This window comes from Neofelis nebulosa, chromosome X, assembly GCF_028018385.1.
Source record: "Neofelis nebulosa isolate mNeoNeb1 chromosome X, mNeoNeb1.pri, whole genome shotgun sequence".
Taxonomy (NCBI): domain Eukaryota; kingdom Metazoa; phylum Chordata; class Mammalia; order Carnivora; family Felidae; genus Neofelis; species Neofelis nebulosa.
This window is the reverse complement of record NC_080800.1, coordinates 62,341,372-62,368,345: the sequence shown is the minus strand read 5'-3', so window position 1 is coordinate 62,368,345 and position 26,974 is coordinate 62,341,372. Positions and strand designations below refer to the sequence as shown.

At 39.5% G+C, this 26,974-nt stretch overlaps 1 protein-coding gene across 1 annotated transcript in view; it reads left to right on the top strand.

Moving 5' to 3' along the window:
- Positions 1 to 1,294: 1,294 nt before the first annotated feature.
- NEXMIF (neurite extension and migration factor) overlaps positions 1,295 to 26,974 on the top strand; it is a 155,316-nt gene continuing 129,636 nt past the window's right edge. Inside the window, exon 1 of the mRNA XM_058713548.1 lies at positions 1,295 to 2,164. The gene's annotated coding sequence lies outside the window, so the exon portion shown is untranslated. The remainder of the gene's footprint in view (positions 2,165 to 26,974) is intronic.

Below are 26,974 nucleotides of genomic sequence, written 5' to 3'. Positions count from 1 at the left end.
TGGGAGTAATAAAATTGTTAGGATTAAGTAAAATAATTTGCACAGTATCTGGCACATAATAACGACTCAGTGAGTGTCAATTATCTAAGGATGGGCTATTATTTATGGATGAGTTTCATAGATATGAAATGAGAGGGGGGGAGAGGATAAGAATGTTCCAGGGAGGTGGAATGGCAGAAACCAAGGCATGGAGATGACAAATTGTAAAAAGGCCCTCAATGCCCAGCCACTTTACTGCTCAGCAATGAAAGACCCATGGAGAGTGCATGAAACTTGATAAGGAAACCCATATTTTGTTGACAGTGGGATATCTACAACATTTGTCTCTTGTACTTTGTTAGGGATAGAGAAATCTCCGTCCCCCCTACCCCCCTCCAACCTGTGCTGTTTCTGGAGAGGGGTTGTGTCACAGGCCATAGAAACTCTGTTGAGGGTAACAGTGAGAAGTTGCACACATCCAGTCTCAAAGCCTGAGCAGTGGCAGCAAAATGAGGCTGCAGCTGTGGCAGTAGACAAACCTGAAATCTGGCCCTGACTGAATGGTGAAGCCGTACTTTAGCAATGGGCTGCTGCAACAAGTGCACACAAAGTAGCTTAGTTTTACCCCTTCTGTTCTAGCACCAATATTTCCCTCTCTTGCCCTGGCTCCTAGTGGTGGTGGTTCAGAGGCTCAGGCCCAGCCTTACATCCAGGGTTCCAGGGTGCTAAATAGTCCCTTCTAAAGTTGCTCTACAATCCTTTGCCATTTCCTGTTGGGTCCCCAGGAATTCTGAAGGGTAATGATCACCTAAGGGATTTCTTAATGACCGCAGTCAGGTAGATTACTCTTCCTTCCTGGGGCTTATTCATGTTCCCTTCTCTCCTTCTTTATTCCAGAAAACGCCCTTCTCCAATTCTCTGGGGAATGGCCCTTCATCTAATCCTTCATGACCCACCCCCTGGGGGCCTAGGCTCTGAAGTTAAGGGTAGGTAGAGATTGAATGGTTAGATGCTTGGTGGAGGAAGCCATTGGACTCTTATTCCCCAAACTTCAGAGCGCCCCTCTCTGTACACATAACTGCTCTAAAAGATGTGGGAGAGTGGTGTCCAGCTGTGAGTCTGCCTAGGGAAGAACTCACCACGGGCGCGGTGCACTAGGCTAGCTGCAAGAATGTGAGTGGGGGGCGGGGTGGGGTGGGGAAGGGGGGTGCGCGCCCTTTATGACAGGTGGCCGCGCAGTGCGCGCTCCCGGGCGCCTGAGGGGAGGGAGGGACAGACGGACAGAGTGGGAGGGGGTACATGGGGAAGGGACCGTAGACAAGGTAGAGAGAGCAGGATGGAAAGGGAAGGCTATGGTGGGGAAGGGAGATGGGGGTAGAACGCAGCCAGCAAGAACAACCGTTTTGGAGGAAACAATAGCAGGGGCAATAGCGATGGTGGCAGCTGAGGCAGTCCCACTCTGGGCACCTTTCTGAATGGGCAGAGGCATCTCAGGGAGAAGAGGAGACCAGGCAGCGCCCGCCAAGGCTCTGAGAAAAGCAGCGGAGGGAGGGGAAGGAGGAGAAGGAGGAGGAGAAAGGGGAGGAGGAGGGGGGACGAGGCAGGGGGAGAACCCGGGAAGGAAAACCAGTAGCATCAGCATCAGCATCAGCAGCCGCCACCGCCACACCAGTAGCAGTAGCAGTAGCGGCAGTAGCAGCATTTAGCAATAGCTTTAACGACTACAGCGACAGTAGCAGCCTCCCTCCTTCTCTCTCCCTCCCGCGGACCGCCGCAGCCGCCGCACTGAGAGGGCTCCAGCGCCGCGCGCGCAGCCGGCTGCTGAGATAGTCCCGGCCCGAGCGAGCGGTGGTACACCCGAAGCACGGACCCCGGGAGCAGCCCATAGTCACTGAGGCGCTGAGTTTCAGGGCCAGAGCCTGACAGCTCTGACTCCATCTAGCACCGCGGCGGCGGCGGCGGCGGCGCCTGAGGGACACAGGCGCGTCCACCTGGCGGGCCTGGCGCATGGAGCTGAGGCAGAGGCGGCGGCGGCGGCGGCAGCAGTAGCAGCGGCGGCGGCGGCGGCGGCGGCTAGAGCAGCTGCGGCGACAGCGACAGCCCTGCCTTGACTGCGACCGCGCTAGTTCCAGCGCCCGCTGCCTGAGCCCGCCAGCGACTTGCGCCTCTTGAGGCGGCCTGTGAGGTGAGTACCAGCGTTGCCATCCAGCTCCCTGGCCTTCTCGCAGGCTCCCTGGCTGACTCGAGGTGGAGGTGGCAAGGGGTGGAACGAATTGGGGGCAGCCGAGCTAAAAGAGGAGGAAGGGAAAACGGAAGGGAGGACCTCTGTGTGAGAATGGCGTACATGTGTGTGTTTGTATGCGAGGGAGCGAGGCAGCAAGGGCGAGAGATCTCGGCCAACCCTGACAGGCACTGCAATCTAGGAAAGGCCTCTGTGCTCGCGCCGGGAGAGGGGGGAGGGGAAGCGAGCGGGCCAGAGCGGTGGCGCTCGCACGCACGCAGCCGGGCATGGGAGACTGCAGTGTGCCGTCTTCTTTCGGGCTGGTGCCGAAGAGATCCTGGCCAGGAAACTGGCACCAAGACCACACGCTTCCGTGCGAGCGGGAAAACCCATGCGGCGGCCGCGACTGGGAGCTAGGGCCAAAGCGGCAGAGGTGCGAAGTACGGTCGCCAGCGCCCCCTACACGCTTGGGGCTCCCCTGCCAACCACAGAGCGCTCCCCAGCACACACCGCCCGACCAAGGGCCGCGGGCGGGCTTATGTTGGGGGTCCTAAAGAGCCTCGCCCAGCTTGTCACCTTTGCAAACATTGGCCCTCGGCCCCTTCCCGCTTTCGCTGGCAATCGAATTGACACTGTCCTGCGCGGCTTCTGGTGCTTCGCTCTGCCGCGCCCCTCTGCATAGGTCCGCTTGGGTCTCGCACACCCGGTGGGTCGGGAGGCCGCGAGCCTGAGTGAGGAGCCGGCCCGCTCTGGGAAAGTATGGAAATCGCGCCGCTGAGTTGGCGCCGTTCTGCTGAGGAATCCAGTGGTTTCAGCATGACTGCTTCTCTGTCTGATTCGTGAGGGACCGAATCACCCGCGCAAGGTTTCCAATCTTTTTCGAAGTTAAAAAAAAAAAAAAATTGGCCTCTCCATCTCAACATCGACATACTTGATTTTTTTGTCGAGCTTCTGACTGCGTTTTGGAATCAGTAGGTTTCATATTTTGCTTTTGGGTTTTGGCTCCCAGCATATTGTTGAATGCTGTGCACAGCATAGTACTTAGCTATGTGGCCTTTTCCTAACGTTCCATTTTCTAGATTCTTATCTGAAGAGACATGATTTGTGTGTAGGGCTGCTAGGGCTGTTTTTTAAAAGCATCCAAAGGCTGTCAACCAGTCATTTGAATATCTCCACGGTTGTTTTTGGTGGAGGAGCAGAGTGTGCAGATAGTTCCTGAAATATTTTGTTTGGTGAGAAAAGGTGTTCCAATAGTCTTCTCTAAACTATAGAGACAATTTAGGTTTCAGGGGACGAATATGCCTTACATCTTTTACAAATAGGGTGCCATAACCAAACATTTTATTTACAGCAGTGACGTTCTCATGGCTGAGGAGAATTTACACTTATTTAAAATATATTTTTAGAAGGGAACAGAAAAGCCCTAAGTAACTGTCATTTTACATATTAACAGGGAAACTGGCTAATCAAATAAAACTGGCTGAGTGTCTGAAACTATCCCAGTGAAATATGTGGCTGTGAATATAATTAACCATCTGTCTAGTGAGCAATTTAAATTTGGGCTGGTACATTTTTATTACAGTGTCTAATTTCTGGAAGACTTGTACATTCTACCCAACAGTAACAACAAAAACGTATTTGCTTACTAGGTCAAAGACTTACTTGTGTGGTGGTGGGATTTCCCTTCCTCCCCGCCCCCCCCCCCATCTTTCTTAAAGTCTTCACACTCCTTGATCTGGAAGGTCAAAATGAGCCTCTTGCTTTTCCAAATGGTATATTTCAATAGAAGAACTCAAACTGGTAGCTAGTGATTAGACATTTTTGTTTCTCAAAAATACCTTCCAATATTTTACCTTCCACAGAATCTAGAAAGATTGCATGCATTTGAGTTGAACAAAATATAATTTTTATGCACATGTGTTCAGATGGAGTTGGGTGATTCAACAAAATTTAAGACTTAAAATTTGACTCGTACTTCCTTTTATTCTAATTACACACTTGCTGTCCCCTAGCTGTCCCAGCCACCTTCCACACTTCACAAATACACACTCACACACATAAAATCATGTCCTTTTGTCCCTAAAGCCAGTTTCTTAGGTTAACAGTATTCAGATCTGTGATTTTAACAATATGTTGAGAAACTGTTTTTTTTTTTTTTTTTTTGGAAATCAAGAGTGTAAAATAGAATAACAGGAAAGGGCATTGTACATATTTAAAAATTTTTCCCTATGATGTGATTTTAATTAGAAATTTGTTACTAGGAAAAAAAGGAATAGATTTTGGGTGGAGATGAAATGGCCCTAGGAAGATTAAATTTAAAATAGCTGATGTTAACAGAACAGAATAAAAATGAACCACTGATTGATTGTGCAGTGGACTAGAGAAAGTCATTTAAAGGAAAATACTTTTAAAACAAATATTTGGCTAAATAATAGCTTTGATTAATGGGTAACAATTATGTAAGCACATGGTAGAATTTGACATCTGTCAAGTCTGTTAAATAAATCAACCTGTTCAGTGAATAAATCTTTGATGCATCAATGCTTTTTAAAACACACAAGCGCACATGCACATGCAAACCTATAACACCCTGTTGTCAAAGTCAAACAAGAGCAGAACACTGTCACTTTTTCTCTGTTTCACTGCCTCTTTTCTCTCTTTTTCATTTTTTCACAATCTTCTGATTATCTGTAAAGTACCCAGTGAGCAGAGAACTTAAGATATGATGGTGTTGCCTTAGGAGTGGGAGAAAAGAGATGAGGAAAATGATAGTGCTGGAATTTAAACACTCAAAGACAAGCTCATGGATTTCTGACACAATCACCATGGAGGTCTCAGTTTTGCCAAAGTATTTACTTAACCAAGAGGGACTAGCTTAACCAAAAAGCATTCACTAATTACAGTTTCTCTGCTCCTAAGTCCAGTTCTAACGAACACTTTTTTTGGTCTAAATCCCTTTGTAAGGGGAGAGGAGATTTTAATTGGCCTTTGTTTGTTACCTTATCTTTAAACTTATTTGTCTGGTGACACATACATGATTAAGTGTTCCTGCTTGTAGTTGGCAAAAGGAGAGAAGAACCAAAGTGGATCATAGGCAAGAAAAATGATAAAATAAGGAGTAGGTCATCTGGCTTCCCTGCTTTTTCCATATTAAAGATTTCAGTGACAATAGCCAGACTTTCAGGATCCTATAAGTCTTCTTTAACATATGAAAATCACTTTAGAAACTTCCTTTATCTCTACCGCCCAACTTAAAAGTATACAATCAATCACTCCTCACAATCATAGTGCAGCTCTTTCGGCCCACAGGCCATGTCCCTGTGCTTTAATAAAAACAACTTTGCACGGGAAAAAGAAAGATTTCAAGTTTGAACACTTTATTTTTTTTCTTTATTTTTCCCCTTTACCTCCTATGAAAAGTTGCCCATCAACTAGCTCTCCCACTAACAGGTTCTCCACCATAAAGTACCCTTTAAAACCATGGGGCCATAGGGGTTGGACATAAAGAACTTGCCCTGCTCTTTATGCCACTTTTCTAGGGCTGCTTGAAAACAAAACAAAGGGCACTGAATCAGAGACTGCATCACTTGGGCCTACCTTTAACTTCAGGCAGAGGGCAATATTCCTTTCCCAAGCAACACTGGTCTTGTGCATCAATAAGCATATCACAACCTTGGAGAAATCTGGTCTGGGATGGCGTCAGCCTGGAGAATGGAGGGTAGAGGGGAGAAGCTGCCTTATTCTGATGGTAGCACATTTCCCAGGCAAGTTACAGGTAAGGGGTGCTCTTTGTCTCTCTTCCCTTCAGTCCTTCATTGCCCATGGGTGATTCACAGGCCTCTGCTAGGGAGTGTGCTCTTTTTGGCCTCTTTTTCTGTAGATAAACACTATGACCTGATGTCTTTCCCTCCCTTGTTCTCTGGTTGTAAAAGGACTGAAGTCTTCAAGACCAACTACTATGCACATAATTTTTACTTTTCTAAAAGGGACTTCAATGGGTCATCTTACCCAGTAAGATTATTTTGATATAAACAATTATCTATTATTTTGTCAAACACCCTCAGACCGCATTTAAAAAGTTATACCTTTCTCCTTTACTAGCCCATTTCAAGTGTTACATAACTAGCTTAAGCAAGGAGGTACTCCTAATATTTAACCTCAGAGGGTTTAGAGATTAGAGACCAAGATTATACCATGGGCCTGACTGCAAGAGTAATGAGAAGCCATACTCCATTGAGAAAAGGCACAAAGATTCATTTTCTTTGGGGCAAGTTAAACCATCTCCTTTATGGAGGACTTTAAGCAGGGTGGCCATATATTATAGTTTATACCTCTTGTCCCAACATACTTATTTTACCCACAAAAGCATCCCAGTTTGGACAAAAAATTCTATGGTCATCCTAACTATAAGCCTGCTAAGTCAATGAGGAAATAAGAACAGAAGCATTTGTGCCATGAAGGCTGGTAATCTTGCCTCAACTTAGCTACAGATAATATCTGTTTGCAATGAATTTATTTGTTGTGTTAAAAAAAAAAACAGGGCATCTACACTTATTTTCTAATGAGATAATATATAAATAATAGAAAAATGCACCAAATTAGAAAAAGGATGGGATAAATTAATACAGATGACAAAAAGGCTCAACTAGGAACAAAGCTAATTTCCTATAAGACAGGAGAATCTGTTTTAATATTTTCTCTGTCCCCAGTATTTCAGTGCTTAGCACATAGTAGGTGCTCAATAAATGTTTGCTTAATTAAAATAGATATGATGATTAATGACCCAAATTTAGTATTCTATTAGCCCTAATGCTCTGCCATACTCCAAACTGCTAAGATAAGAAGCAGAGACAAGCAATAAACATTCATTTCTGGATAGGAATACCACCTATTCCTACCACCCCAACTGTAAGGCACAGATGTGGCGTATATTCTTGTTTGGAGAGCTTAAGAAGCTTTGACTTTAATATACGTTAGATCTCCAGTGGGGTTAATAATCCAAAAGGCCCATAAGTACCAGGGATCCTCATGAGGATATCTGGATACCACCTTCTTCTCTGATTCCACCTAACAATCAACATCAGGTCCATTGGCTAAGATAAATATACAAAGAGAGATAGAGGAAAGAGAGATGATGGGGGTAGGCAAATATGCATGAGCCTTTATGGAATATATTTTATATATTAATAATGAATTTGTGGAGAGTGTTGAACAGACATTCTTAAGATTCTGAAAGTTGACAAATCAAGGATTTGGAGACACTGTCCTTGACTTGTTTTTAGTGAGAATAGTAAGTCAGAGTGAGTGCTAGGTAATTTCTTTTTCATAATAAAAAAATACCCATGATGGCTAATCAGGAAAATGCTTGTAACAGTAGCTGAGAGCTGTGGACCATAAGTATATTAATAATAGGCTTTCTTGAAAGAATAATTTTCATATCTTCCATTTCAAGCTACTATGACCATAACAGTCATGCAACAGGAATTCTTGAGGAATTCTTATAACAACTAAGAAAAGGTTAGGGCAGAGGTTTTTAAGTCAGAATTTATGGCTGTACTTCCTAAAAATGTATGCAAGTATCATATATGTAAATGTGCACTTTTCTGAAGACAGTCTCCTTGACATTCATTGAATTTTCACAGGGTTTCATGCCAAAAATAAGGGTCAGGAACCACTAAGCTAGGTGGTGATGGCCCACTTTTTCTGCTCCTTTACTTAGTAAGGCATGTCTTTAGAATGTGTTCCAGTTACTTAGTAACTAAAGAGACAGAAGGTCTCTGTTCAAGCAGGTTACTCAGACCTGGTCTCTAGGTTAATAAATCACATGCATATTTGGAATAATATGGCAAATATTGGGAAGGAGGCCAGAAAGAATTTAGTAGCACCACGAAATTTAGGTTACTGAAATAGTCAGAAAACAAAAGATACTATTAACGTTTTGACTCAAACAAACAAATTCACATGTGGATTTTACTTTTGGGGTCATCACCCAGACACTCCACCAGGTTCTGGACAATCTCCCAAACCCTAAATATCAGCTGATAGGTACATGTTCAGGAAATGTGGACCCATTTTAACACTGGCCTAACTAAAGCTCAATTACTAAAGGGAAGTTTGGAAACATTTGCAAAAGCAACTCTAAATAGCTCCACGTTTTCTTCTTGTTTGCATTATTTCTTTTTCCATAGCAGGCCAGATTTGACCTGTGGACCACAGTTTCTTTTGACCCCTGCCCTAGATCAATGAAAGCCAATCAGAGATACTTAGAGCTGGAAAGTAGTTTAAAAGGCCATCTTGTCCATTACAGAAAAAGCAAATGGAAATATATATAATATCTATATATGACATATGCATATAGATATGGATAAAATTTATATATTTATATTTGGAAAGACCACATGCAAACTATTCTTGACAGACAGAGAAGTGTGCAATTCTCAAAACATATTTGAAAAAGATGACTTCACACTTCCATTGGTACCACCCTCTTTTGTCTTACAACAGCCCTGGTAAGGATGATCTTTCTAGCAAACCCAAATACTTCCTGATATGCTTTAAGTTTATTACCTATCACCAGTCTTTCATGAAAGTAAGAATAGCCATGCTCCATCATGTAGATTGCACCTCTTTGTGAGTATGTTTGATTTAAAGGTAGCATATTTAATAGGGAGTAACATGCCTCTTTTCCTTGCAATTCTGAAGCAAGATTTCTATCATTGCTATCATTGGTGATGTGGAGTTGCAAATGGCATTAGCCATGATGTATGAACTATTAAGGTTATAGTACATAGTTATTGACTTTTGAATCATGAGTGACTTGAATTGAGTGTACTCTGCAAAAGCCCATTGCCCATCTTTGAGTGAGTGAACTTTTAACCGCTAGTTGGTGGTTGTATTAGTTTGCTATGGCTGCTGTAACAAATTACCAAAAACTTAGTAGTTTATAAACAACATTAATTTATTTTAGTTACAGAGGTCAGGAATCTTAAAAAGGTCTCATGGGCTAAAATCAAAGTGTGGACAGGGCTGTATTTTTTTCTGGATGTTCTAGGAGAGAGTTTTTTCCTTTATTTTTCCAGCTTCTAGAGTGTGCCTGCGTTTCTTGGCTCATGAAGCCCCTCCATCCTCAAAGTCAACCATAGGTTGACTCCTTACATTGCGTTCCTTCAATCTTGCTTTCATTGTCACATGTCCTTCTCTGACTCTCATGCTTCTGTCTTCCTCTTCCACTTCTAAAGACCTCTGTAATTACATTAGGGCTACCTGGATGGATAAAACAGAATAATTTCCTCATCTCAGGGTTGGTTGATATGCAAACTTAATTCCATCTGCAATCTTAATTCCCCTTGTGACATATAACTTAACATATTTACAGGTTCTAGAAGTAGGATATGGACTAGTTTGGAGGATCATTACTCTGCTTACCACAGTCACTTGATTTTTTTTCTTTTCTTTTTGTAATAATTGTAGATTCACAGGATGTCATAAGGACAGAGAAGTCTTATATACCTTTTACCCTGTTCCCCCAGTGGTTACATCTTACATATACATATATAGTAAAAGATCAAAATCATGAACTAGACACTGGAACAATGGGTGTGTGTAGTTCTGTGTCATTTTATCACATGTGTAGATTTGTGTAACCACTGCTACAATCAAAATAAAGTACTTTTCCATCACCACAAAAGATCTTTCTTGTGCTATCCATTTATTTACCTTGTAGTCGCACTCACGTCCCTCACCCCTACTATCCCTAACCCCTGACAATCATTAATCTTTTTTTTCTATATCTATAATTTTGTCATTTCAAAAATATTATATAAATGGAGTCAGAGAGTATGTTACCTTTTCATGTTGGTTTTTTTATTCAGCATAATTCTCTTGAGATCTATCGAAGTTATTTGTGTATAAACAGTACATTCCTTTTTACCACTGAACAGTATTCCATGGTATGAATGTATCACAGTTTGTTTAACACTTACCTTTTGAGGAACATTATGGTTGTCTCCAGTTTTTGGCTCTTACAAATAAAGCTGTACAGGTTAGTGTACAGGTTTTTGTGTAAACATAAGTTTTCATTTCTCAGGAGACAACTGAGAGTTTTCTCTCAGCCCAGAGTGTGGTTGCTGAATCATATGATAAGTGTGTGTTTAGTTTTTTTAAGAAACTTCAGAATTATCTTCCAGAGTGCCTGTACATAACTTATCACAATCTACTAGTATCAACATTTTACCTGTTTGACTAAACTTTACCTTTTATCCACCTTTACTTATAATATTGTTGAATTAAAGACTTCCTCTGCATATATTTAGAACTACATCAGACAGTGTTACAGTTTTTGTTTCAACTGTCAAACATAATTGAGAAAACTCAACAGGAGAAGCAAAGTTAATTGTATTTACTCTTACTTTGGCTTTTTCTGTTGTTCTTCCTTCCTTCCTGAGGTTCCATGATTCCTTCTTTTATATTCTTTCCATTTAGAGAACTTCCTTTAGCTATTCTTTTAGTGCAGGTTTGTCGGCAGCAAATTCTCTTAGTTTTCCTTCATCTGAAAATTTCTTAATTTCCCCTTTATTCTTAAAAGATATTTTCACAGGATGTAGAATTCTGAGTTGACAGCTCTTTTTATTTCATCACTTGAAAAAGTTGTGCCACTGCCTTCTGGCCTCCATGGGTTCTGATGAGAAATCATTCAAATTGGTTTTCCCTTGGAGGTAAGGCATCATTTCTTTCTCACTGCTTTCAAGATCCTTTTTTCCACATGTCTTTAGAGTTTTCAGGAGTTTGACTATGCTCTGTTGTGACATGGATTTCTTTGGGTTCATCCAGTTTGAAATACTCCCAGTTTCTTGAATCTATAGGTGTATGTGTTATGCCATATTTGGGAAGTTTTCAGCCATTATTCTTTTCAATACCTTTTCTGTCCTGCCTTCATATGTTTTGTTGCTCCAGGCCTCTATGATGACAGGAAAGTTAGATATTTTTTATAGTCTCACAGGTCCATGAGGCCCTGTTCATTTTTTTCAGATTGTTTTCCTCTGTTGTTCAGATGAATAATTTCTATTATTCTATCTTCAAGTTGGCTAATTCTTTCCACAGTCCCCTCCATTCTGTTATAGAGCCCATCTTTTGAGAATTTTTTTTATTTCAGCTATTTTATTTTTCATTTTTAAAATTTCTACTTGGTTATTCCATGTATCTTCTGTTTCTTTGCTGAGACTTTTTTTTTTTTAATTATCATGTTAGTTAACATACAGTGTAGTCTTGGCCTCAGGAATAGAACCCAGTGATTCATCACTTACATATGACACCCAGTCCTCATCCCAACAACTGCCCTCCTTAAAGCCCATCACCCATTTAACCCATCCCCACCCCCATGAACTCACAGTTTGTTCTTTGTGTTTAAGAGAGTCTTATGGTTTGCCTCCCTCTCTGTTTTTATATTATTTTTCCTACCCTTCCCCAATGTTCACCTGTTAAGTTTCTCAAAGTCTACATATGAGTGAAATCATATGAAAACTGTCTTTCTCTGACTGACTTACTTCGCTTAGCCTAATACACTCTAGTTCCATTCATGTTGCTGCAAATGGCAAGATTTCATTCTTTCTCATTGCTGAGTAGTATTCCATTGTGTGTGTGTGTGTGTGTGTGTGTGTGTGTGTGTGTATGCCACATCTTAATCCATTCATCAGTTGATGGACATTTGGGCTCTTTCCATAATTTGGCATAATTTGGTTGATTGCTCTGCTATAAACGTTGGAGTATATGTGTCTCTTCCAGTCAGCATTTTTGTATCCTTTGGATGAATACCTAGTAGTGCAATTGCTGGGTAATAGGGTAGTTCTATTTTTAATTTTTTGAGGAATCTCCACACTGTTTTCCAGAGTGGCTGTACCAGTTTCCATTTCCACCACCAGTACAATAGGGTTCCCTTTTCTCCACATCCTCTCCAACATCTGTTGTTTCCTGAGTTGTTAATTATAGCCATTTTGATGGGTGTAAGGTGGTATCTCATTGTGGTTTTGATTTATATTTGTCTGATGATGAGTGATGTTGAGCATCTTTTCATGTGTCTGTTAGCTATCTGGATGTCTTCTTTGGAAAAATGCTTATTCATGTCTTCTGCCCATTTCTTCACTGGATTATATGTTTTTTGGGTGTTGAGTTTGGTAAGTTCTTTATAGATTTTGGCTATTAAGCTTTTATATGATATGTCATTTGCAAATGTCTTCTCCTATTCTGTAGGTTGCCTTTTAGTTTTGTTGATTGTTTCCTTTGCTGTATCTTTGCTGAGACTTTATTTTTTGTTACAAGAGAGTAATTGATCATTGAAGCATTTTTATTGTGGCTACTTTAAAATGTTTGTGAGATAATTCTAATGCCTCTGTCATTTTGGCAGAGATGAGTGCTAGGGAGATATGGGCTGCAGGGAACCTACCTGGACAGTATGGACCCAGCAGAGTTGGTAGAAACTATATCATAGTATTAACCAAATTTTTTCCTCTTGACTCTTGTAAGAGAGATGGAGTGACATGCTGCAGATTCCTGTACCACTCAACTTGGTTAAAGAGACAGTATCCCCTATTGGGGAGAAGTTAGTCTATTCATAGCAACAAACTCACTCCATCTCCATGATTGAAATTACCATCGATTGAGTAAATATTAACAGAAAAGAGAAGATTATGAAAAGGGTATTCATTCCATTTTGTTTTTAGAATCTAGGGGTTATCTGGCATCTTTGTGGCCCCAGTGCTCTGATCCTTGAGGCTTCCAGCCTGCTCAGGCAAGTGGGAAGCATTTGTGAAAGAGCTCTGTCCTTCACAGAGGTCCATGTTGACTTTTTGGCACTTTTTGTCCAAGGCTCAGAAAATCAGTAGACCTTGTTACACAGCTTCTTTGTGCGCTGGCATAACAGTTGCTTTCTCAAAACCTTCTTTCCTTACACTTATAAGGGTGTCCTCAGTGTAGATTCAGTGTTTTTGATCTCCCCTTGGGGCAGTTCAGTAACATTTTCTTTACTGGCTCTCTGTTTGTGTGTACATCTCTGTGTGCTTGTTTTTATGGGCTGCCTATCTACTGTATCCCTTGGGAAGGAAAGAGCTATACTCACTGCTTATTGAAGGTGTGTTGTATGTATGGTACAAAAGTCACACTGCTTTTTCCTATAGCAAATCCTAAATGTGCCAAGCTGTAGCCTTGACATGTTAAGATGTTTCATAAATGACCTAGTCAAATCCATTTGGCTAAATAGATGAAAGGAAGGGGAATTGTGCCAGTGCTACAGTGAGTTTTTCATATTTATGTGGTTTGACTTAAAGCTAAACAAAAACACATACACATCCGAGAAGGAAGCAATTTGAAAGTTGCGTGGTAAAGAGAAAGGTAGACATGCTCTATAACCCAAGGCCAATGTGTTAAACCCTAGGCTAGCTCACCTAGATCCTTATGTATGTGTGTTTGTGGGGAAGAGGTGAGTGTACCTGGTCTCTTACTCAAAGATATGGAAATGATATGGTGGGAGCAACCAAAATCTAATTTGTCACTTTTTCTCTCAAGAAGGCTCCAAATATGCTATTTAATTTTGAAGACAATGGTCACCAGTTAAGCAGAGAAGCCAAAGGATCAGGATACTGCTATATAGATCTGGGAAGAGAACTTGGAATCAATCTTCCTTGCCACTGACTTCACCCTTTTCCTATAAGCCACTGTGGGTTTTTTTTTTTTTGCCCTATTTCAAAAATCCTTTCGTTGCTACATATATGTGTATATTTAGCACCTGAATAAATGTAAAGACCCATTTATTTACTGTTCAAATAAGGTGGTGATGTCATGATATTGCCAATGATTCATGATTCATCAAGGACAAGTTCCTTCTAACCAACCAATGAAATATGCTAAGGAACAGGTAGGTGGACTAACCTCTCCTTTTGATTTTCACCTCTACATTCTACCGTTAGGTATGACTTTGATATCTTCCAGCATGGAGTCCCATTGGCTAATGGAAGCCCAAAGTGGATGCAGCTAATGTCAGGAATAAGGGTCCTTTATTTTCTGAAAATCCAGTTTGTTAGACTGAAAAATCCACAGAACTGCCTCAGGCATCCAGGCCATATACTAGACAAGAGCATAATCAAATTACTATTTTAAATGAAAAGTCATTTGGCATAATATGGACTTAAAGGAAAAGTGTGATCCTAGCTCTTTGTTTTGCCTTTAGTCCTTTTGGACTTCCTCAGCCTTTTTCTGATCTGTGTAGCTCTCACTCCATTCCCAATAACCCTCTAAGAAGCCCTTTGTAATGAGCTTATCCCTGCTGCATGTCATTTACTTACAGCACTGAAATGCTGGGTGTCACAGGGTATAAGATATCATTGGTCACATGGGCCAAGAAGAGAGTGCAAGGGGTCCATCTGTTTTCAGACCCTCAGGTAGAAGGGATGCTCAAGAAGTTGGGACAGTCTGAGGTGGGAGAGGCTGCAGTGAACAATAAGGCAGTGAGCTGCTGTCTGGGCTTGTTGCTAAGATGGCCAGCTGAAGGAGACAAATGTGTATTTAGTAGTCCTGTGGAAGTGAAAACTCAGACTGACATGTCTTCTTTCAAGAGACTAAATTACATTAGGGGAGTATAGGCACTAATACTGCCAATAATAACACCTCATAATTCGATAGCCCCTCTCTTCTAGAGAATTTAAAGGGCTCCAATGTTGATTTTCATTTGGCCTCACAAACAACCTCATGGACTTAGGAAAGGTAAATATTGAAGACCGTGTATGACAAGTTGCTTCCCCTCCCTGGACCTCAGAGTTTTTAAACTATGAATTGAGGGCTTGGTTGAGAGTTGATCGCTAAGGTCTTTTCCCACAGTAAGAGATTTCCATGATACTAATGTTTCCAGGTGGGGGAATTGAGTCTCAGGTACTTTGCATTGAGTTGCTCAAAGTCACACTGTAAATCAGGGACAGAATGATCATTACAGGCCAAGCTCTGATCCCTTCCCTTAGATTGCTCTATCAGTGGTCTTTTTGAACAGTGAGATAAGGAGGATTCTGGTTTCTGAACTCATGAAGCCTGTGCTTACTCATTCCATTTAACACTTTCTCCTACATGACCACCTTCCCAATCTAACCCACACGCCCCCTCACTTATCAGCAGGACCTTTAACCTTCCCCTTGATGTCGCCTGTGGTCCATAACTTGTTTCACTGTAGTGGATTTCCCGGCATATGGTGTGGCTGGATGCAAGGTCATTGCTACCCTGAGAGAGCAAAGTCTGGAACCGACACTTCAGTTACATCAGCTGAGAGAGGTTATGTCTCCTGGGTGTGGCAGATGGTCAGGGTGAAGAGCCATTTAAAAACATCATATTGTGAAGTGCCCACAAAAAGCAAGGAGGGTTTGGGGAAAAGGGCTGACAAAGGGGCCATGGGGAAAATCAAGAGACAGTGAGTTGATAAAAGCAAATGGATTAAATGGTCGTTCAATATGAAGCAAAGAACCAAGATGACTGAGATTTCTTCAGAGTTGGAGGATAAAATAACATTTCTGACTGTGACGGGGATTTAGCTTGGGGGAGGCCAGTAGGGGAAAAAGGAAAGCTTTATCTTCAGCATGTTCAGCTTTTTTAGTAAGACATTTCATTTAAGAAGTGTTGTGAACTGAGTACTGTGAGGCAGTAAATTCAGAGAGCCACATTCCCCATATGATTCCTGGAAACCAGTAAGAATTTGGCTCAAGAAGGGATGGCAGAAGGTGATTTGTGGTGTTGTAACAGTCGCCTTGGAAGCTGAGATGGAAAATTTGTCCCTGAAAGGCTAAGCGATTGGAGGAGACTCACTGGAAGTTTCTGTCCAGAGAAAAATCACTGAAATGCAGTGGGGTTTTAAATATATGGTGGAGGATGGAGGCTGGAACACTCAGGAGTTCCCATTTTGTAAATCGTTTGTAATTCGTTAAGTCTTTGGTTTATGATCTAAAATAAGAATTTGTTAGTTACTTTTGGAAAAAATCTAATCCTAGTGACACCCCTCTTTCATTTTTCTTTGTCCTGTTACTTTTTTCTCTTTTCTCTTTCCATTTTCCAAGTTTTGAGATTAAAATCACTTGTCATTTATCAAAAGAATCCCTGAACACTTTACAGATTTTGAAAAATATAAATCTAATCTTTTGTCTTTAATGATGACATGTTATTTTGAGTAATTAGAAAAAGTACTGAAAAACACTAAGAATCAATAAAATAAAAAACACACTTAGATTTCTACTCAGAATTGACAAACTTAACTTTTTTTTATTGTGGCAAGAACAGTTAACTTATCTACCCACTTAACAAATTTTTAAGTGTACAATACAGTATTTAACTATAGGCACAGTGTTAAAAAGTGGATCTCTAGAACTTACTCTGTTGAATAACTATTACCATTTTTAAAGTTTATTTTGTTTTTTATCTTTATTGAAATATAATTGACAAATAAAATTGTAAGATTTTTTTGTTCAAGTGTACTTGACATACAATATTATATAGTTTCAGGTGTACAACATAGTGATTTAACATTTGTATATATTATGAGGTGATCATCACAATAAATCTAGCTACCATCTGTCACCATACAAAGTCATTACATATTATTAACTATACTTTCTATACTGTACATTGTATCCCCATGTCCTACTTATTTTATAACTGGACTTTTATACTTCTTAACCCCCCTCCCCTATTTTGCACATCCCTACACCCTCCCCTCTGGCAACCACCAGATTGTTCTCTGTTACCATTTTTAACATCAAGTTTGCTTTAGATTTTTTTCTAGTGGGAAAATAAAATGTTACAGATAAGTCAAATTTTTCCCCTATTTCCAGCCCCATTCTTCTCTATCTATTCCCAGAGGCAAAGATGAATTTGGTATGCATTCTTCCATTTAATTCATATATATATGTGTATGTGTGTGTACTTAATATATTATATAGACTATATATGTGAATATATAGTCTATATATAAATACATATATATAATTTTTCTGTGTTCTTAATTTACATAAGTAATATCTTAATGTATGTGTCATTCTGCAGTGTGTGCCTTTTGTTCATTCAACATCTTATTTGGGGTTGTATTTCATTATCCTTTTTACATTTCCTTTTCCACTCTAACCATGCTCTGGAGTCAATGACATGTACATTACTTTTTCATTATAAAATAGTATATAATCACATTATAGGAAAATTGGAAAATTCTACCAACTAATAGCTCTTAGGACCAGAGAGGCCTAAGTCCTACTGTAGACTTTAATTTGCAAAGACTGTAGGCAGCTCAACCAGCCCAGTGATTTTGGCCATAAAATATTCAAGAGCAAAATTGGAGGGGTATCTAGGGATACCTTCTTTTCAGTCTCCTACCCCATTTCATGCGAGTAACAGAGGCCCAGAGAAGGTAAATGACTTAGCAAGGGCACACTTCCATTTAACATTGTACTTGAGACTCTTGGCTCCTTCTCCTGTATGTGAAACCTTTCCATGTTCAAAAAAGGAAAAGAGAGAAAAAAGAAACCTAAAGCTGTATTTTTCTCATTATAAAAATAATTCATTTTATAATATAAAAACAGGGAGGGGGACAAAACAGAGGAGACTAATAAATATGGAGAACAAACTGAGGGTTGCTGGAGGGGTTGTGGGAGGGGGGATGGGCTAAATGGGCAAGGGGCATTAAGGAATCTACTCCTGAAATCATTGCTTCACTATATGCTAACTAATTTGGATGTAAATTTTAAAAAATAAAAAATAAAGTTAAAAAATAATTCATTTTAATAAAGTGTGGGAAAAACAGAAGGGTAAAAAAATGAAGTAATCACATACTGCCCATTTTAATATTTTGATCTAATCTTTTTCCTGTATATTTTTATGTAGTTGGTACCTATCTTGATTTTCTTTCACTTAACATTATAATGTCATTTTGCACAGTTTTCAAAAGGCAGATTTCTACATTGGAATATTTTTTAAGGCACAACTTTGCTATTTAGTCATTAAAATAGCACAGGCAAGGATTTGTGTAGAGAAGGAAATGAGGACTGTGGTATATATCCCCAGCAAGTTTGTTCCTGTCTTTTGACCAGATCTTGTTCTAAAAGACAAAACAACAACACAAATTTAGATTGATATTTCCACAATTCCTGCTCCTGAAGTATTCATTCAGAATAGTTAGATTATGCTCTGAAATAGCTTGGGGTGTGACCAAGGGATGCCCTAATAGACTTCTCCACCTCCAAACCGAGGTCAATAGGTGCTGTTAAAGCCCACAGGAATCCGATTCTGGAGCTGCTTAGTTCAAAGAAACCAACTCTGAGGAAAAGACAGTGGTTGTTTTCCCTGGTCATTGGGGTAGGATGGGGTGTGTAATTTTTCCAGAACTGGAGCACAAAGAGGATGGCAGTCTTTAAAACTTCTTCAGCATTTACTGTGTGAGAGAGAGGCATCTGTCCCTAACAAACCACACCATTTCTATACACATACATACACAATTATCATTTGTTGAGTACAATTTTGGTTGCATTTATTGTAATACACACAAAACTGCATCAACTATCAAGACCTGCTGGGACAGAGGTGATGGTTTATCATTCTAGACAGTTGAATGTGTTTGAAACAACGAAGCACTGAGAGATTAAGCCAGTCGCTCAAGCAAAAAAGCACCATGCTGAAATTAAAAAATAAATAAAAAAAATGAAAGCACTGTTATTCTTGGTCTTGGGTCTTGAAAGACAGACCTTAGCCCACTGAAGCTCGCTGCGCTTCTGCTTTAATCAGTTTAATTCTTTGCTAGCTGGCCCTTGCTGCCTTTGATTCTCTTTGCATTGGCCAAATGTTTATTTGCAGTTGTTCAGAAGCGTTGGACAGTTTCAACTTTTCAGTTACGAGCTCTATTCTTTTACACAGGACTGGAAAGCTAGGGGTCATGTCAGTGGCTAGCTGCATCTCTGCCCTAAACTTACTGGGAGCTGTGTGTGTGTGTGTGTGTGTGTGTGTGTGTGTGTGTGTTCATTTGCATGTGCCTGTATGTCTATGAATTAGTGAGAACTGTAGGATTGGGAATATTTAAGATTTTAAATTGAAATAATTTTAAAAATCCCTGTAAAAAGAACCATCCCCCCTGCCAAAAGATTTTATTTTTAAGGATACTTATTTCTGCAGTTGATTGAAGTTTAGAAATAGGCAGGATAAGGCTCAGTAAACACGCATTTCGCTGGGACATAAGGTGCTCTTGTTTCCAGGCCATAGAAACCAATGTTGGAACAAGTCCCAGCTGTGTTTACGCCCCAGATTCAAGTTTCAATTCAAGGGAGCTTCTTTCCACACCCTTTTCCCCTACCACCAGCAAAAGCTGCTGAGCCAAAGCTGCCTTTAACAAGGAGTGGCTTTAGACACATAGTAGCATTTCCCCTTCAAAGTGGGCAGACAACTTCTTTGTGGGAGTCTTAACCTGCCACACCTATCAAAGGCTTTGGGAAATGTAAAGTGGCGCTTATTGCATCTAGACTACAAAGAACTTGCCTGCATGCTGACCTGCTTGGCCCTAGGAAACCTTGCAATTTTTTGCCTATCCAAAGGCCCCCACTTAACCAATAAGTTCTGAATGTGTGGGTGTAGGGAGCATAAGGGGACTGCAAAAAACTTATAGCTGTCCTCAGACTCAGGGAGGGTGGCAGACCAAGAATTCTATTTTTCATCTGTTTCCAGTGTCTTGGGTAAGTGAACATTGCACTTCTCGCTGGAAAAGACAAGGGAGGCAAGTAGATGAGGAAGCCCAAAAGAGTTGCAAGGGAATTCAGCCATGGATCAGCTGGATCAGTGCTTCCCAGCGTTTTCATACTTTTCCAAACCCTTCTGATATCTTTTTTATAAGGTCCAGGGCTTCTATGAGTTTTTCTTCTTCTTCTTCTTCTTTTCTTTCTTCTGAAAAAAACTGCATTTATTAAATAATATCTTCTCCATGTTCATGCATGTGCACACACGTGTGCATCAGACCTTCTGATCAGCATGGATAACCAATGATATTGTGCTTGGTTGCTGTAACTCAGGGAAAAACAAAGAAACTTGACATTTAGATAATTGGGGCATCTGTGTGATAGTTAAGTGCTCTGTTTTCTTTAAAGTTTGAAATCCTGAAAGTGACTTAAGGATCCGAATGATTACCTTTGTGGTCCATTAAGAGGACCAGAGACCTCAGGCTGGGAAGCACTGATCTACTTAACTCTTACCCCCTCCATTTTTGGGTCAGCAAGTAAGGCTTTTGGCCAAATAGAAAGTTAATCTTTGAGCTGGGATTAAAACTCACCTCATTAGGGGCCAGTTTGCATTCTTTTACTTGGCTTTCTTTGTGACACTTTTGGCCTATAACTTTGATTCATCTATGATCAAATTTTTTTGTAAATGTCGGCGCCTGGGTGGCGCAGTCGGTTAAGCGTCCGACTTCAGCCAGGTCACGATCTCGCGGTCCGTGAGTTCGAGCCCCGCGTCGGGCTCTGGGCTGATGGCTCGGAGCCTGGAGCCTGTTTCTGATTCTGTGTCTCCCTCTCTCTCTGCCCCTCCCCCGTTCATGCTCTGTCTCTCTCTGTCCCAAAAAAAAAAAAAAAAAAAAAATTAAAAAAAATTTTTTTGTAAATGTCACGAAGGGCACTTTTGATCAAAATCTGTATTAGTCAGAATTCTCCAGAGAAACAGATAGCTAGCTAGATTTTATATATATATATATATGAAGTAATTGGTTTACATGATTATGGAGGCTGAGAAGTCCCATTAAATGCTGTCTGAAAGCTAGATACCCAGGAAAGCTATTGGTATACTTCCAGTCTGAAACCAAAGGCCTGAGGACTAGGAGAGCCACTTGCGTAAGTTCCAGTCCTAAGGCAGAAAAGGACCAATGTCCCAGCTTAATAGTCAGGCAGAGACAGACTTTAATTACCTTAAAGGCACACAGTATGGCTTGGAATTGCCTTGAGATTTGAGACATGTCCTCAGTTTCTGGAAGGGATATTAAAGGAGCTCGCTCATTCCATTTATCTGAAGCTCAGTTGTTCATAGATACAGTATACTGAAAGACTACCTACTGAGTTTGAGATACTATAGCTGGGAGGAGGGAGGTGGTAGGAATAATAATGTGTTAGGTGAGTAAAATAGCCCTTATTTCAGGGAAACTGTTTTATTAGGGGAGAAATATGTGCACAGGACTATTTCTAAGGCAACATGTAAGATAGTGCATGCCTCTGGGGGTTGTAAATTGCATATGTAATACTTTGTTCACCAGGATTCCCTGGAAATAAAAGGTGTATAATGGAACGAAGTAAACCAGCGACTGTACTATTTCTAACTGCCTGCTAGAAGAAGACAAGTGTTGTAAGTTGTGCTTCGCTGGTGCTTTGTGCAGCAAATCACAACAAAATTTAGAAGCACTACCTTCATGCTATTGTATGTTTATCAGTTAAGTCTCACATTGACTCTTGGCCACAAATGTTTTCTGCCACCTGGTCATAACTAGATCATCAGTAAACTATTTTTATCTGATACATTAATCACCTTTTCTAGATTACCTTGCCTAGATATATACATGGACAAGCAACTACATCCAAAGGCAGTCCATGCCACAACACTATTCTTCTAATTTAATTTTATTATTTTAATTGTGCTAAAATACACATAACATTTAATTTGCCATCGTAACTATTTTTAAGTGTACAGTTCCGTCAAATTAAGTACATTCACGTTGTTATGCATCATCGCCACCATCTATCTCTGGAACTCTTTTCATCTTGCAAAACTAAAACTTTGTACTCATTAAATAATAACTTACAATTTTCCCCCTCCCTTCAGCCCCTGGAAGCCACCATTTTACTTTCTGTCTTTATGAATTTGACTATTCTAGGTTCCTCTAGTCCTTTTGTAACTGGCTTATTTCACCTAGCATAAAGTCCTCAAGGTTCATCCATGTTGTAGCATGTGTCAGAATTTCCTTTTTTAGGGCTGAATAATACTCCCTCGTATGTATATATTATATTTTGTTCATCCATTCATCTGTTGATAGATACTTACTTGCTTCCACCTTTGGGCTATCATGAAAAATGTTGCTATGAACAAATATTTCTTCAAGACCCTGCTTTCAAATCTTTTGGATATATACCCAGAAGTGAAATTTTGAGATCATATGATAATTCTATTTTTAATTTTTTGAGGAGCTATTTTCCATAGCAGCTGCATCATTTTACATTCCCACCAACAGTTGTTCAAGGGTTTCAAGTTATCTACATTCTTGCCAAAATTTGTTGTTTTCTTTTTTTTCGTAAATAATGGCCATCTTAATGTTTGTGCAGTGGTATCTCACTGTGGTTTTAATGTCTATTTCCTGGGGTGCCTGAGTGGCTCAGTTGGTTGAGCATCCGACTCTTGATTTTGGCTTAGATCATGGGATCCAGCCCCGCGTTGAGCTCCACACTGAGCATGGAGTCTGCCTAAAATTCTCTCTTTCTCCCTCTGCCCCTCTCTCATGCTCTCTCTCTCTAAAAAATAAGAGAAATATATTCATTTCCCTAACAATTAGTGATGTTGAGCATCTTTTCTTGTGCTTTTTGCCATTAAAAAATATTTTTTGGAGAAATACCTATTTAAGGTTTTTGCTCATTTTTTAATTGGATTATTTATTTTTCTGCTGCTGAGTTATAGAAATTCTTCATATATTTTGTATAACAATCCCTTTTCTGATATATGATTTGCAAATATTTTCTCCCATTCCATGGATTGCCTTTTCAATTTGTTGATAGTATGAACTTTTCCCCTGTGTTTTCTTCTAAGAGTTTTATAGTTTTAGCTTTTACATTTAGGTCTTTGATTCATTTTGAGTTAATTTTTGTATATGGTGTGAGGAAAGGGTCCAGCTTCATTCTTTTGCATGTGGATATCCCATTTTCCCAACACTATTTATTGAAAAGAGTGTCCCTTTCCCATTGAATGGTCTTAGAAACCTTGTTGAAAATTACTTGACCATTGGGGAGCCTGGGTGGCCCCAATGGCCTGGGTGGCTCAGTCAGTTAAGTGTCTGACCCTGGATTTTGGCTCACGTCATGATCTCATGGTTTGTGAGTTCAAGCCCCACATCAGGCTCTGCAACTGACAGTGCGGAGGCTGCTTGGGATACTCTCTGTCTCTCCCTCTCTTTGCTCCTTCCCTGCTCATGCTCTGGTGTACTCTATCTCTTTCTAAATAAATAAACAAACAAACAAACAAACAAACAAACTTTAAGAAAAGAAAATTACTTGATTATTAATTTGAAGGTTTATTTCTGGGCTCTATTCTGTTCCATTAGTATATGTGTCTGTCCTTATGCCAGTACCATAATGTTTTTATTACTGTAGCTTTGAAATACGTTTTGAAACCAGGAAGTATGATGCCTCCAACTTTGTTCTTCTTTTCAAAATTGTTTTGGTTATTTGAGGTCCCTTGAGATTCCATATGAATTTTAGGATGGATTCTATTTCTGCAGAAACTGTCATTGGGTTTTTTGTATGCACTGAATTGAATCTTTGGGTGGTATTGAAATTTTAACAATATTAAGTCTTCCAATCCATAAACGTGAATGTCTTTTTATTTATTGGTGTTTTATTTAATTTCTTTCAGCAACATTTAGTAGTTTTCAGTGTACAAGCCTGCCTTTAACTTTCTTGTTTTAAATTTATTCCTAAACATTTTATTCTTTTTGATGCTAATGTAAATGGAATAGTTTTCTTTATTCTTTTGGGTTGTTAATTGTTAGTGTATAGAAACACAACTGATATTTGTGTGCTGGTTTTGTATCCTGCAACTTTGGTTAATTTGTTTATTCTAACAGTTTTTTGTGGAATCTTTAGGGTTTTCTATGTATAAGGTCATGCCATCTGTGACTAGAGATAAATTTCTTCTTTATTTCCAATTTGAATGCTTTTTATTTCTTTTCAGAAAGCCTATTCTTAAATTGAGCCAAAATGTGTTTTCTTGAAGCTTTACCTGTTTTTTTAATAAACTTTTTATTTTAGAACAGTTTTAGATGTACAGAAACACTGTGACGATAGTAATAGAGAGTTCCCATATACCCTGCATACAGTTTCCTCTATTATTAATATATTTTATTACTATGATACGTTCATCACAACTAACAAACTACTATTCCTCTAATGTTTTTTTTCAAGGACCCCATCCAGGATACCACATTACATTTAGTCATCATGTCTCTTTAGCTACTCTTGACTTTGACAGTTTCTCAGACTTTCCCTTGACAGTTTTGAGGATTAGTGGTCAGGTATTTTGTAGAATGTCCCTCATTTTGGATTTGTCTGATATTTTTATAATTATTAGACTAGAGTGATGTATTTTAGGGTGGAAGACCAGAGAGGTAAAGTGCTATTCCCATCATGTCATGCCATGAGTACATACTATCAACATGACTTATTACTGTTGATGTTGACTGTGATGACCTGGCTGAAGTGTGTTTGTCAGGTTTCTTCACTGTAAAGTTACTTTTTAAAATTTCCATAATGTGTTCTTTGAAGGAATTACTTTGAGCAACACACATTTTAAAGACTGGGGAATTATGTACCATCTCTTGGAGAATGGAGTATCTACATGTATTATTTGGAATTCTTGTGCACTGGAGATGTGCCTGTTCTCTCTCATTTATTTATTCAATCATTTATTTATATCAGTATGGGCTCATGGATTTTTACTAAGTTTTTAATTTTAATTCCAGTATTGTTAATGTACAGTGTTATATTAGTTCCAGGTGTACAATATAGTGATTCAAAAATTGTATACATTACTCAGTGCTCATTATGATAAGTATACGCTTTAGACCCCATCACTATTTAACCCATTCCTCAACCCACCTCTCTTCTGGTAACCATCAGTTTGTTCTCTATAGTTAAGAGTTTCTTGGTTTGTCTCTTCCTCTCTTTTTTGTTATTTGCTTATTTGTTTTGTTTCTTAAATTTCACATATGAATGAAATCATAGGGTATTTGTCTTTCGCTGACTGACTTATTTCACTTAGCATCATACTCTCTAGCTCCATCCATGTTGTTGCAAATGGCAAGATTTCATTCTTTTTTATGGCTGAATAATATTGTATGTATGCACCACTCCTTTATCCATTCATCTATCGATGGACACTTGGGCTACTTCCATAATTTGGCTATTGTAAATGGTGTTGCAATAAACATAGGAGTGTATGCATCCCTTTGAATTAGTGTTTTTGTATTCTTTGGGTAAATACCCAGCAGTGCGATTGCTGGGTCATAGGGTAGTTCTATTTTTAACTCTTTGAGGAATTTCCATACTGTTTTCCAGAGTGGCTGCACCAATTTGCATTCCTACCAACAGTGCAAGAGGGTTCCCCTTTCTCCACATCCTTGCCAACACCTGCTGTTTCTTGTGTTGTTGATTTTAGCCATTCTAACAGGTGTTGGGTGATACCTCATTGTAATTTTGATTTGCATTTCCCTAATAGATTTTTATTTTAAACTTCGGGTTGTAGTCCAATACTACTTAATTTTGATTCTCAAATTGTTCCAGCTTTGGCCATTGGGAGCTTTTTCAATTGGTTCTTGTGTCCCTTTGACATGCTTCCATTATTGTGGGTCAATTTTGTTTTCTTTTGAGTCTGGTTGATTTTTGTTCTGCCTTCAGACACACACACACATACACACACACATCTTTGTTATATGTAACAACACTTCAGATTTCTGAAAACAGCCATGATTACTCCATGTAGTCTTCTCCAAACTAAACATTTCCCACACACTCCTTCAGACACTCCTCATGTAACAGATCTATTGACTTCTTCTCTCTTTGTTGCTTTCTTCTGGAAACATTCCATTTTGTCAGTTACTTGAACTACCTCCTTCCACTCTCTTTACCCTCCATTACGTTGTTTTATAAATTTTGAGAGAAATCAAAAGTAGTTTCACTTCTGGAAACTATTTTTGATAGTACTTAGTACATAAGCTTTATCAGTGAATGAATAAATAATCCTGTATTAGAATGAAGACTGCTAGGAGAAATATAATGCTTCTGCTTTGTGCAGAGCTTAATATTTTTCAAAGTGACTTAGGAACTTATTTCTTTGACCCTTCTAACCCTTTTGTATGCAGATAGGGCAAGTAGTGGCATGCCCAGAAAATGAAGGCTCAGAGAAAGTGCCTTGTCCAAAGTCACCATATAAGTTAGTTGGAACTGGGTTCTCCTATTATTCTGGTAACCTTTATATTTTGCTTAAACTTTGACTGTGTAGGCTAATATTTGTCAGACCTTCAACTTAATCAGAATTGCCAGTACATTTGCATATGGGCTGAAATTAGCCTCCTGTTATAAAATGAGATATAAAATGTAAGTCTGAAATGCAAACATTTATAAAATGTTTTTAAAAATAAAATTCATCTTTGTGTGCTTGTAGATAGATATCAATTGGGTGGTCAAGCCAGAACCTAGAAAGCATATGGTTAGCTTTGGGAATAGAAGTGTGAACAGAACAAAAATAAATGTTTTCTAATTGTCCTTGCTTGCTGTGAATATTAGGCAGCTAGCTTTGTGTCTTTTTTTTAACCACTTACCACATTCTAATGGAAAGGTGCTGAGTAGCAGCTAATCCCAATGTATAATCCCCAGATAATTTATACAGTAATATTTTGTCACACATACACACCCCAGTGCCCAGTCCCTGCTCTTCTGTTTTGGAGGTTGCAGAGTATGTACTAGGAGACTTGGCAAATGGCAC